Source organism: Oncorhynchus gorbuscha, linkage group LG03 (assembly GCF_021184085.1).
Source record: "Oncorhynchus gorbuscha isolate QuinsamMale2020 ecotype Even-year linkage group LG03, OgorEven_v1.0, whole genome shotgun sequence".
Classification (NCBI taxonomy): Eukaryota; Metazoa; Chordata; class Actinopteri; order Salmoniformes; family Salmonidae; genus Oncorhynchus; species Oncorhynchus gorbuscha.
The window spans coordinates 56,099,796-56,109,883 of record NC_060175.1 but is presented as its reverse complement, the minus strand read 5'-3'; positions in this window follow the sequence as shown (position 1 = coordinate 56,109,883).

Here is a 10,088-nt window from a genome sequence, read left to right as displayed (position 1 = left end):
TTTGTTTTTACCAGCATGATAGTTGTACTTTTAGTTCTTGGTTTACACAGCTTGTTTGCCATTAGCCAATCAGCGTTTATCAACGAGTTAAAAGCACATGAATGCATCCAACTGGTATTTACTAACCATCTCCCACATGGCTATGAATGCAGCATTAAATTGGCTACATTGGGTATAAAAATTATTCACCATTATACTAGATTATCCTCATATGTACCCTAAAAAGGTACCAACAAGTACCATGTGCGTTCTGAAGGTACCATATGTGTACCTTTGACCTTTTTGTACACCTGGGAACATCAATGTACCGCAACGCAGTTACACTAACGACACTGCAAAAACAACAGCTATTAGGGTGCCGGCTATCGCATGTTTATGCTTGACTTAAGCCTCAATGTCCCTGAGCACTGCTATTTATTTGTTGGTGTTGCACAATTATTTACTTGCCAATAAATCTGTAAACTGTATATAGGTTCAGAAATGTTGTAAAATAGTGTAACAGTATAACTTTAGACCGTCCCCTCGCCCATAACCGGATGCACAGATCAACAACAGTCACCCTCGAGGCATCGTTACCCATCGCTCCACAAAAGCCGCGGCCCTTGCCGAGCAAGGGGAACTACTACTTCAAGGTCTCAGAGCAAGTGACGTTACCGATTGAAACGCTATTTAGCGCGCACCGCTAACTAAGCTAGCCGTTTCACATATGTTACAATAGCACAGTTACAAATGTCAAGCAAAGAGGCACTGAGTTTGAAGGTAGGCCTTGAAATATATCCACAGATACACCTCCAATTGACTCAAATGATGTCACTTAGCCTATCAGAAGCTTCTAAAGCCATGACATCAATTTCTGGAATTTTCCAAGGTGTTTAAAGGCACAGTCAACTCCTGACCCACTGGTATTGTGATTACAGTGAATTATAAGTGAAATAATCTGTATCTAAAAAAAATTGTTGGGAAATTACTTGTGTCATGCACAAAGTAGATGTCCTAACCGACTTCCCAAAACTATAGTTTGTTAACAAGAAATATGTGGAGTGGTTTAAAAACGAGTTTTAATGACTCCAACCTAAGTGTGTGTGTGTGTGTGTGTGTGTGTGTGTGTGTGTGTGTGTGTGTGTGTGTGTGTGTGTGTGTGTATGTATGTATGTATGTATGTATGTATGTATGTATGTAAATATTTACTAAAAAGATATATGGGGGATTGGAAATGATGCAGACAATTACATTGATGGACGCAACAATCTTTCTGCAATATTAAAGCTGATCTAGCCCTAAGAAAAACATATACTAATAATAAATAAATTCAAAAATTTTGTGGTCGATCTCTGTCATGGTCACAGACCTGGTTTCAACCCATGAAATTCAGGTTGCTGGCATCCAAGATGTTGAGAGTTCAAATCTCAGGTGTGTTTGTGTCCCAAGTGTACTAACCAATGTTGAAGTCAATTCCATTTTAAGGTCCTGTCAATTCAGGAAGTAAACCAAATTCCACTTCCTTTTTTTCCAGTATTAAAAAGCATTACAAATAATTGGAATTAGAATTTCGGTGTACTTCCTGTAAACAGTTCACTGTTCTATATTTACTGACAAAATACAGTTCAGCTGTAGAAATACATTAAAAGTTGTTTCCACTATTTTACATTTACATTACATTTACATTTACATTTAAGTCATTTAGCAGACGCTCTTATCCAGAGCGACTTACAAATTGGTGCATTCACCTTATGACATCCAGTGGAACAACCACTTTACAATAGTGCATCTAAATATTTTAAGGGGGGTGAGAAGGATTACTTTATCCTATCCTAGATATTCCTTAAAGAGGTGGGGTTTCAGGTGTCTCCGGAAGGTGGTGATTGACTCCGCTGTCCTGGCGTCGTGAGGGAGTTTGTTCCACCATTGGGGAGCCAGAGCAGCGAACAGTTTTGACTGAGCTGAGCGGGAACTGTACTTCCTCAGTGGTAGGGAGGCGAGCAGGCCAGAGGTGGATGAACGCAGTGCCCTTATTTGGGTGTAGGGCCTGATCAGAGCCTGGAGGTACTGAGGTGCCGTTCCCCTCACAGCTCCGTAGGCAAGCACCATGGTCTTGTAGCGGATGCGAGCTTCAACTGGAAGCCAGTGGAGAGAGCGGAGGAGCGGGGTGACGTGAGAGAACTTGGGAAGGTTGAACACTAGACGGGCTGCGGCGTTCTGGATGAGTTGTAGGGGTTTAATGGCACAGGCAGGAAGCCCAGCCAACAGCGAGTTGCAGTAATCCAGACGGGAGATGACAAGTGCCTGGATTAGGACCTGCGCCGCTTCCTGTGTGAGGCAGGGTCGTACTCTGCGGATGTTGTAGAGCATGAACCTACAGGAACAGGCCACCGCCTTGATGTTAGTTGAGAACGACAGTTTGTTGTCCAGGATCACGCCAAGGTTCTTAGCGCTCTGGGAGGAGGACACAATGGAGTTGTCAACCGTGATGGCGAGATCATGGAACGGGCAGTCCTTCCCCGGGAGGAAGAGCAGCTCCGTCTTGCGGATGTTCAACTTGAGGTGGTGATCCGTCATCCACACTGATATGTCTGCCAGACATGCAGAGATGCGATTCGCCACCTGGTCATCAGAAGGGGGAAAGGAGAAGATTAATTGTGTGTCGTCTGCATAGCAATGATAGGAGAGACCATGTGAGGTTATGACAGAGCCAAGTGACTTGGTGTATAGCGAGAATAGGAGAGGGCCTAGAACAGAGCCCTGGGGGACACCAGTGGTGAGAGCGCGTGGTGAGGAGACAGATTCTCGCCACGCCACCTGGTAGGAGCGACCTGTCAGGTAGGACGCAATCCAAGCGTGGGCCGCGCCGGAGATGCCCAACTCGGAGAGGGTGGAGAGGAGGATCTGATGGTTCACAGTATCGAAGGCAGCCGATAGGTCTAGAAGGATGAGAGCAGAGGAGAGAGAGTTAGCTTTAGCGGTGCGGAGCGCCTCCGTGATACAGAGAAGAGCAGTCTCAGTTGAATGACTAGTCTTGAAACCTGACTGATTTGGATCAAGAAGGTCATTCTGAGAGATTTTCACCGTATCTCAGTAGCCGGCAACTTACTATAAAATAATAAGCGCATCTAAACTATCCTATGCATGCCAGTAGATTTGCAGAACTGGCCAAAAAGTAGACTGTCCAAGTTCATTGCGATTGACAGTACAGTTTTAGCAAAACACTAATACAGTATCTTATTACTGTATAAATGTACCATAAAATGACAAACGTCCCACAAAACAATGGCTAATAGTGTGGTTTCCTGTTATCACATGTTTTCACATGTGGAAAGTCACTTGATTTCACACGTGACACATGAAATCTCACATATGAAATCACATGAAAGCATGTGATTTTGGAACACATCACATGACAGTTCACATGTGAAAACAAGTGTATTTGGAATACTTTATGTGATATTTTTTTTTTGGGGGGGGCACAGGCGGGGAGCCCAGTTCACATGTTTTTCACAATTTCAAGCATTCTCTGTTCCGCTGAAGTATGAACCGCCTGGGATTTGAACTCACAGCCTCATGATTTCAGAGTACTCTGACCTTTCTGCTGCACCTCAAAGTCTGCAGCATTCCCATACACATTCAATACCTATAAAACATATCTGCACTTAGCAAATGCGTGCCATCTGAACAGCTATTTTAGTTATTAGTTATTCTCAACTATTTTCTCATCATTGAATACGTTGACTTATTTCAGCATTTGTAGGGTTTTCTGTATAGTTGCCTAATGTTGATGGGGCGTATGATTCTGTTTTAATGTTACATCTGAATTACTATGAGAAATATAATTGTTTTTCTGTGTATAACAAAAAACTGAGATGTACTTTAAAGTCAAATGTCTAGGAATAGAAGTGAAATCACTTATTGACATTGACATGGTGGTAGTAGGATGATCAGAATGCAGTGAACCAAGAGAGTTCAAATCTCAGGTAAGGCCATGTTGAATAATAATTACTGTATAAATAAACACTCACAATGTAGTCAAATATGTACATTAAAAACCATATGTTAAAAGCACTGTGTGTGTATCATAACGACAAATTGTTATTTGCAGGACATCAGGTATGAAATCCCATGTGAACATGTTAATTCACATGTGAAAGGTTATGTGATCGCATGAAAATCCACATGTGAAATATCATCACATGTGAAGTGTTCCAAAAATGCATGTTTTCATGTAATTTCACGTGTGAAAATCCACAGGTGAAACTTTGTGAAAATATCTCATGTGAATGGTTCCAAAAAAACATGGTTTCACATTTGCAAAACATGTGGAAATGACACATGAAATCATGTGATTTTGTACATGTGAAATGATGTATTTTCCGTAAGGGATGTGTAGTATATAAAACATTGTCTCTCTGTTTCACCGTAGGCTATTTTTCTCAACATTTTAAAACATAAACAATATTTCACTCCCCTGTAAAAACGCATTTTGGAGTATAAACATGTGAAATGGGCCTGCTAAGACATCCAATCAAATCAAATCAAATTTTATTTGTCACATACACATGCAGATGTTAAGGGAGGAGAGGAGGGTTGTTCCGATGCAGAATCAGGAGATAACTTGGAGAAGGTTTGAGCAAAAGGATGGAAGAGGAGTACCATGTCTAGTACTACGGAGCGAGACAGCAGAGATAACTAACAAGTAATCTAAACAATTCCAAAAAAACTGCTGTCTTATACAAGGTAGAATGGTAAACAGTAGATGGAAAACAATGAGATGAGTGTGGAAAGTAACAAAGTGGCATAGTTAAAGTGGCTAGTGATACATGTTGTTAGGATGCAGGGGATGGTGAGAGGGTGAGTCATATGCATATGAGAAATAAGGAGGCAGAAGGAATTATATAAGGTAGCATTGTTTAAAGTGGCTAGTGAGAGGTATTTCAGGAAAGGATTTCAAGGCATCAATTCCCATTATTAAAATGGCTGGAGTTGGGTCAGGGCGACAATAGCATCTAAACTATCCTATGTTAGTTTGTGAACTGGCCAAAAGTCTGTCCAAGTTCATTGAGATTGAAGCTGTTTTTCAGTCACTAATCCCAGTATCTTATTACTGTATAAATGTACCATAAAATGACAAACGTCTGGATGAAACAATGGCTAACAGGCAGTGGTTTCTGGTTCATGTTTTCACATGTGATGATCTTTATTTCCTGTAACACATGGGTGGTGTATGTCCTGAAAGCATGTGATTTTGGAACACATCACATGACAGTTCACATGTGAAAACAAGTGTATTTGGAATACTTTATGTGATATTTTTTTTTGAGGGCGGAGCAGTTCCATGTTTTTCCGCCAGGATTTCAAGCATTGTGCATCTGTTCCGTGAGTGCTTTTGGTGACAAGCCTGAATTTGAACTTCAGCCTCCTGAAATACGCTGCTGCGCCTTCTTCACCTCAAAGTCTGCAGTGTGAGTGGACCAATTCAGTTTGTCTGTGATGTGTATGCCGAGGAACTTAAAATTCTAGCTACCCTATCCACTACTGTTCCATCTGAACAGCTATTTTAGTTATTAGTTATTCTCTGCTGTTTTCTCTCATTGAATACGTTGACTTATTTCATCATTTTAGTTTTCTGTTGAGTTGAATGTTGATGGGGCGTTATTTTCCTTAATGTTACATCTGAATCACTATGAGAAATATAATTGTTTTCCCTGTATAACAAAAAACTGAGATGTACGTCAAATGTCTAGTTAGAAGTAAATCAATTGACTTGACTGTGGTGTAGGATGATCAGAATGCAAACTTGAGATTGGTTGGAGGCCATGTTGAATAATAATTACTGTATAAATAAACACTCACAATGTAGTCAAATATGTACATTAAAAACAGGGAGTAAAAGCACTGTGGGTGTATCAAACGCACAAATTGTTATTTGGGACCCCCATGTGAACATGTTATCACATGTGAAAGGTTATGTGATCGTTGAAAATCCACATGTGAAATATCACACATGTGAAGTGTTCCAAAAATGCATGTTTTCATGTAATTCCAGTGTGAAAATCCCAGTTGAAACTTTGTGAAAATATCTCATGTGAATGGTTCCAAAAAAACATGGTTTCACATTTGCAAAACATGTGGAAATGACACATGAAATCATGTGATTTTGTACATGTGAAATGATGTATTTTCCGTAAGGGATGTGTAGTATATAAAACATTGTCTCTCTGTTTCACCCGTATGTAGTATTTTTCAGCATTCTCACAAGGTATTTTCTCAACATTTTAAAACAAAACAATATTTCACTCCCTGTAAAAACGCATTTTGGAGTATAAACAAAGCACTTCATGATGACAGAAGTGAGTGCTAAGACATCTCAATGTATTTTTGGGAACAGGAACAATGGTGGCCCATCAAGCAAACCAGAGGATGGTTGTTGATGGTTGCTGGTCTGCGCATGCTCGAAAAAACTGGGGACCATGTCTAGTACTAAGACAGAATCTTTAAATAAAACAACTTGTGGCACTGTATTGTCCTCAAGAAAAAGTTTCAGTCTGATTAGAATCAGTCTGGGCTGGATAAAGCTATTGACTGTATATTGTACATTGCTATTGTATTACTTCTTATTGAAATTCAACTCAGTGGTCCTTCTGTAGCTCAGTTGGTAGAGCATGGCGCTTGTAACGCCAGGGTAGTGGGTTCGATTCCCGGGACCACCCATACCTAGAATGTATGCACACATGACTGTAAGTTGCTTTGGATAAAAGCGTCTGCTAAATGGCATATATTATTATTATGAAAAATAATTTGTATTAAAAAAAAGTATAAATGACAACATGCTCAAAACAAATATATTTTAAATGCAACTGTAACACGCTATGAACAAAATCCATATCTACACAATATAATCACATCAGCAACAGCAAATATCTTTCAGAAAAGTGCAAATGCCTGTTCTCAGTATTGAACCATTTGAATACAGATTGTATTACAACTTTTGTGTTTTGTCTGAATGATTGTTCAGTACAGCAGTAAATAGGAAATTCAGCGGTGTGGTAAAATATCCTGAAAAAACATCAACTAGATAGTTGTATTATCGTTGTGTGAACATTGTGTGAACATTGAAATGTAATAGTCATGGGGACAGATATGGAAAATCCATCCAATAAATTAGATAAGGATAGGCTCACCATTTAGTATTTTTAACTACCATTTTATACAATAGCAAAAATACAACATGCACATTTAAAAATGTTGTTTTTGAGCACTGAACAGAAGTAATTGTAGATGGTAATGGTTTTTTAAAAAGTATATTTTATTAACCCATCCACCCTCTTCGGAGGACACACATCCTAATTTTTTTTTTTTTACAGCATTTCCGGTACTTTTATATACAACAATCACATACATTACTGAACATAAGCTCTTTAATGTTACAGGCTTTGGTTTTTCCATGTATGTTTTGAGGTTGGACTTTAACAAGTATAGCTTGTTAGCACGTAGGGCTCACCGATTGCTGTGACCTCGTTAGTCAGTATGCGTTACACCTGGGAAAATTTAGTGGCCACTTATGGTGGGTGTCTTTTAGGTCTCAGTTGTTGTTGTTATGAAACTTTCAGTGGACACCCCCATAACCATGAGTGTATTTCAGAACCCCTCCTAAAACCCCACCTGTTTTGCTTATTGTCAGTGACTCTTAGTTAGTTCCGCTTTCTCTTTGAGCGACAATTTTAGAATTTCTTGCTGGGGAACGTAACAGTAAATATCATTTGACTATAACTGGACCTATAATTTATTTTATTTTATCCAATGGCAGGTTGTGAGTATGTTGAGAAATATGTCAGTCTTACAGTTTCATTATCCTTATACACTATGCCATTTCTGCCCACTGATACAGTATCGCCAAGGGCTGGGAATTGCCAGGGACCTCCCAATACAATATTGTCAGGATACTTTGGTGCCTATATGATATGTATTCTCATGATTCTATGTATTGCGTTATGATACTGCAATTTTATTGTGATTTGATGTTCCAAAAATATTGCTCACAATATGTCTGCTGCAGAAGAGCTTTGAGGGCTCCCAAGTGGCGTAGCAGTCTAAGGCACTGCATCTCAGTGAGTGAGGCATCACTGCTAACCCTGATTTGATTCCAGGCTGTTTCACAACTGGCTGTGATTGGGAGTCCCATAGGGCAGTGCACAATTATCCCGGCGTCATCCGGGTTAGGGTTTGGCCCGGGTAGGTCCTCATGTAGAAGGGTGCACACGGGACTGTAGAATGAATGTACACTATGTATTTGGTTTTCAATGGAGCTTATAAAATGCTGCCTATGATGCTGATGAATGGATAAGAGTAATCCTTGACTGATCTGGGGAGTTAGGGGTTGCTGTAGGAGAAACCAACTGTTGATGAAAGGGTCTACTCCATAGACCCAAATAGAACTGAATGAGTGATGACATCTGTGCAGGAAATCCCAACCCAACAGAGAACAGAAGAAAGAATAGCATGTTATTTTTCATGCGGACTAAATGTCAGTTGGTAGAGCTTGACGCCAGGGTAGTGGGTACGATTTCTGGGACAGCCCATATGGAAATGTCGCACACATGACTGTCACGTTTGGATAAAAGTGCTTGCTAAATGGCATATTATTACTACATATGATTGTTTTCAGTAAGTGTCGAAGAAAGCATCAACAAATTAACTTTTGAGCTGCATAAACATCTGAACTTGGCTGGGTCTTGTGCATGCGTGCAGGTCAAAAGTTGATCTTTTGATGCTTTCTTTGACATTTACTGGAAACAGTCATATGTGTTATATGCCATTTAGCAGACACTTACATATGGGTGGTCCCAGGAATCAAATCCAGTATCCGGGCATTGCAGGCTCCATGCTCTACCAACTAAGCTACAAATGACCACACGCAGTCCATTTGGAAAGCATTCAGACACCTGGACTCTTCCACATTTTGTTACGTTACAGCCTTAATCTAAAATTGAATAAATTGATCTACACACAATACCCAATAATGACAAAGCAAAAACAGGTTTTTAGAAATAATTGTAAATGTATTCAAAAATATATATATATTAATATTACATTTACATAAGTATTTAGACCCTTTACTCAGTACTTTGTTGAAGCACCATTGGCATCGATTACAGCCTTGAGTCTTATTGGGTATGACGCTACAAGCTTGGCACACCTGTATTTTGGAAGTTTCTCCCATTCTTCTCTGCAGATCCTCTCAAGCTCTGTCAGGTTGGATGGGGGGTGTCACTGCACATCTACTTTCAGGTCTTTCCAGAGATTTCTGAGTCCGGGCTCTGATGGGACACTCAAGGATATTCAGACACTTGTCCAAAAGCCCCTCCTGCTTTGTCTTGGCTGCGTGCTTAGGGTTATTGTCCTGTTGGAAGGTGAACCTTCGCCCCAATCTGAGGTCCTGAGCACTCTGGAGCAGGTTTTTATCAAGGATATCTCTGTACCTTGCTCAGTTCATCTTTCCCTCGATCCTGACTAGTCTCCCAGTCCCTGCCACTGAAAAACATCCCCACAGCATGATGCTGCCAACACCATTCTTCACCGTAGGGATGGGGCCAGGTTTCCTCCAGATGTGACGCTTGGCATTAAAGGCCAAAGAGTTGAATCTTGGTTTTATCAGACCAGAGAATCTTGTTTCTCTTGGTCTGAGAGTCCTTTAGGTTCCTTTTGGCAAACTACAAGCGGGCGGTCATGTGCCTTTTACTGATGAGTGGCTTCCATCTAGCCACTCTACCATAAATGCCTCATTGGTGGAGTGCTGCATAGATGGTTGTCTTTCTGGAAGGTTCTCCCTTCTCACAGAGGAACTCTGGAGCTCTGTCGGATTGACCATCGGATTCTTGGTCACCTCCCTGACCAAGACCCTTCTCCCCCGATTGCTTCTTCCATTTAAGACTGATGGAGGCCACTGTGTTCTTGGGGACCTTCAGTTGCTGCAGAAATGTCTTGGTACCCTTCCCCAGATCTGTGCCTCTACACAATCCTGTCTCTGAGCTCAACAGACATTTCCTTAGACCTCATGGTTTGGTTTTTGCTCTGACATGCACTGTCAACTGTGGGAACTT